The sequence below is a fragment of the Nuphar pumila genome, chromosome 15, assembly GCF_984573655.1.
Source record: "Nuphar pumila chromosome 15, dmNupPumi1.hap1.1, whole genome shotgun sequence".
Classification (NCBI taxonomy): domain Eukaryota; kingdom Viridiplantae; phylum Streptophyta; class Magnoliopsida; order Nymphaeales; family Nymphaeaceae; genus Nuphar; species Nuphar pumila.
This window is the reverse complement of record NC_143263.1, coordinates 15,669,978-15,674,361: the sequence shown is the minus strand read 5'-3', so window position 1 is coordinate 15,674,361 and position 4,384 is coordinate 15,669,978.

The following is a 4,384-nucleotide window of genomic DNA, read 5'->3' as shown; positions in this document are numbered from 1 at the left end:
ATTGAATGGTTGACTTGGCTTCATGTAGGGCTGGACAACAGGGCCGCCCGGCCTGTGGCCCGTGGCCCGGCACGAACAGGTCAGGCTTAGACCTTGTTTTCGGAAGAAGGCCCACCTAAACTGACCCAACAAAATCACAGGTCGAGTCGGGCCAGCCCGCGGGCTTTATATGTATATATATATATATACATATATCAAGTCAAGTATGTGATTCCAAAAATGGATTGGATCCCATATATTGTTTTGTATTTTTTAAAATTTTCATTAAAAGAACCTATAAATTCAAGGTAACTAGTGAGAAATGTTGTGAATATAAGATGACTTGCAATCCCGTTCAAATTAGGCTCATGGGCCTAACCGGCGGACTATGGGTTTTGTGTTAGACTCGACCCGAAGGAGGCCTAAGCCTGACCCAATTGATCAACTTGTCGGGCTTGACCAGGCCAGGCCCCATCAAGCCGATCCATTAAATGGGCTGGGCCCGCCCATTGTCCAGCCCTAGCTTTATGTAATCATTCCCAACAGCTTGATTTCAAGTTGCTTTAATAATTTTAAAAAATTCCCCAGTGGTTTTTAAATCTACAAGCATAAGGGGAATAATTTGATGGGCTCAAACACATTTTAAGACTGATTAGATTAATGTTAGCAGTGTTTAACCGTTTGTAACAACCAAAACATTTTTAAAAGGATAGATATTTTTTAAAATATGTATTTATTTCCTTGGGTTAAAAAAGTCAATTTCAGCTTTTAAATTCAAATTACAAAATACACCTTATTACTTTTAATCTTCACAAAAAAACTCGTTTTATTTCTAAAAATAGCTATATACTTTAAAAAATGTCATTGCTTCTAAAAGCCTTCAATAAGCTGACTGCTGGCTGTTGGCTAGGGGAAGGCAACGGGCCAGGCAGCCTGATGGGCCAAGCCGACCTGGCCTGCCAAGGGCAGGTTTAGGCCATGATAATGGGCCAGGGCTGAAACCCAGCCCCTTACAAATGTGGCCGGACACGATGGGCTTGAGTTTTTTATTCCTTTTTTAATAATATAAAAATTAACTATTACATAGTAACTTGGATAACCATTACTATGTATCTAATTAGTTGCATGAGAACTTGCTATTTGTTAATTATTATTATTTACCTAATTAATTACACTAATTAAGAATTAGGTTTTTGTGTGGTATCATGAAAATAAAGAGAAATATATGGGTTTGTACTCCACTAATCAACATTGACCCGTTGGGCCAATAGGCTAGGCTATGTGCTTCTCTTCAAACCCGAACCCGTTAAGAATCGGGCTACAACCCGGGCTGTTGACTGGGCTGACCTGATCATCGCCGGTCGATTAGCAGGCCGGGCGGGCCCAATGCCCACGTTGGCTGCTGCTAACCCATCAAGTAGTTGCAAGAGTTGACATGTGGTAAGGGCCCTACCGTCTTATTGCCATCACTTCAACCTTCTTAGGTATACCCTTATTTGTCTCTATGATTAATTAGTGGGCCATTCTCGTTTTATGTCCCTAGTGACACGAGCTAACAGGCGACTGGAACACAGACATATATGACATTATTCTGATATATTTAAATAATATTTTATTACATTTTAATTTTATTTCTTTAAGAACTATTTTTCAATGTTAAAATATTCAAAATAAATTTTTATTGAATAAAAAACAAAAAATTATGCATCCTCATGTCCCATTTTTGAAAAAAAAAAATTTTGAACTAATTTTACCCAGAATGCATTTGATGGTGAAGGATAACTTTTTCCTCTAGGAAAAACCTTTCAGTTTTCGGTAGGAACCACACATGCCATCAAACACAATTTATTTCCCCTTTTTTCCTCACTTTTTGAGGAGTGAATATGTGTGTGATGGCTTGGATAAAACTTATATGGGAAAAAGTTGTGTTCACCCCCTGGATGAGTTTTATCCAAGCCATCAAACAACCCTTTTTATATATATATATATATATATATATATATATATATATATATTTACACCGAAAAACTGCCTCCAGGATCAGAGACTTAGCCGCGTCTGCCGTACTTACGATCACTATCCTGACAGCATAAAACTCAATGGACTTACCTTCAGTGAGGCACCATGCTTCGGCTTGCGCAAACAAATTGAACCTAAACTGCCTGCCTAGGGACCCAAGTCCCATCCTGCTATGCCAAATCCCTTTAGGGCCATCAAACAAGCCCTTAAGTTTTAAACTTTGTGAGTTGTGAGATGGTACCATTATGCAGTGGCCCCTACTAGATGAGCACATCCCTCATCCTCATGTGCACGTTTAATTGATAACTTTACAAAGTTAAATCCTCATAAGTGCAGAAGTAATCAATGAGTATGAATATTGGTTTCAATAAGTAATTGAAAAGCTTGGTTCCTTTAATATTTATGCAAGCATATGCCCCCACATCTTCAATAACATAGGAAGAAAGTAAATATATCCTTGTATTCCCTGCAAACATAAGGGGGTCCTAGCCTTGGCTGTCGGCACGACAATCGTTGGTATGATAGGCTGAGCCAGCGCGACTAGGTCTTCATGTCGAGTGCGATTTCTTCAAGTAATAAATCCAAAAAAAAAAATAAAAAATAAAAAAGTAACCAATTACCAAAAATAGATGTCCACATGCACATTCTTTACTTTGGACTAACGTCACTGTGGCCAAGAGTAACTACACCTTCATAAATCTAAGTATACCATAACAGTCATTATTATCACTGGTCTAACTTGACCAGAGGACAAACACATGAGTTTATTGTGGCAGACTTATCAGCATCTTATATATATAAAAGCTCCAAAGGAGTTTGGAGTATTGGGATGGGACTTGACAGCTATGCAGGCAGTCTAGGTTCAAATCTCATGAGCATCACTCGTTGTGTAAGACTCTTTGGAGGCAAGAGGTAAGTCCACGGAGTTTTACACTGCCAAGACAATGATCGTAAGTACACCGCAGGCAGAGTCTCTGATCTTGAGAGATGTTTCTCCGTGTAAATATCAAAAAAATGGTATATATAAGAAACCATAGTAAAAAGTGTGTCGCTTTGTGCATTTATTTATTTAGTTACATTGATAAAACATAGAGCCTAGTATCAGGTAGATAATAGATTTATCCTTCGAACAAGAAAACTGGGTAGCTAGGACCATCGCCCCCAAAAGTCTATATTGAGCGTGTCGTTTTGTGCTTTTGAAACAAAGAATTTTCCATTATGAATGTAACCGTCTAGTGCTAAAACCTTGCGTCCTTATAGACCAATCTTAGCTTGACTCATGAGTCAAAGAGTACACACCCAATTGACTTAAAGATGATGTCATGCATGCGTGCAAATGGGGGGCACGATTCATGACCATACCAATTTAGGGGTGGCAATCAGGTTGGGTCAGCAGGTTGGTTTAACGGGTCAGAATACCTCAACACGAGCATGACCCATTTATTAAACGGGTTGGACGTGGCAAACACAAACACGACCCATTTATTAAATGGGTAACCTGACATGACATGGTAACCCGTTTATTAAACGGGTCAACTAGATAACATAGACACGATAACCAACCCGAGTAACCCGAATAACACAATTAGAAACACAAAAAAATATATATATTATACTTTTTTCTTGCAAATCTCAATATGAAATTGTACTACCAACATTAACATAAAACTTCAACATAAAGACAACATCAACATAATTGTCTTACAAGTTACAACCATACTACAAATATATCCACCCAGTTGTCTTACAACGATCAAGATAAACATAAATAATTAAACTTGCACGTCATAATAACAATCAAACATTAATTATCATATACATTGTGTCAACCATCATCAAACAGATTGCGGGTTGATGGGTTCGTGTAAACGGGTTGACCCGCTCACCTAACCCATTTATTAAACGGGTCAAACGGGTTGGCATACCCCTAACACGAACATGACCCGTTTAATAAACAGGTTAGGTGGGTCGACCCATTTAGGACACGAACCCGTTTAAGCCAAACCCTAGCCCGGCTAATAAGAAGCTGGTTGGCGAGTCGGGTCAGATTTTGCCAACCCTGTACCAATTGCATCATGTCATACCTAAAACTATGATGATGAATGACCTTATGCTTATGCTTACGTTAACGTACACATGTATACATACATACATAACAAAGACAGGTACGAGAAGACGTGTACCTTCTACGTCTTGACATCTCTCTCGCTTCGCCGTTGGGGGGACGTTCAAACCAACCAATAAAATCTGCAACATAGTAATAGATACTGCCAAATCTGAGGGTGTGAAAAAAAGTACATTGACCGTGGGGCACGAGAAAGATGGACGAAGCATTATTAAGAACAAAAGCAAAAGATGAGAGAGAGAGAGAGAGAGAGAGAGAGAG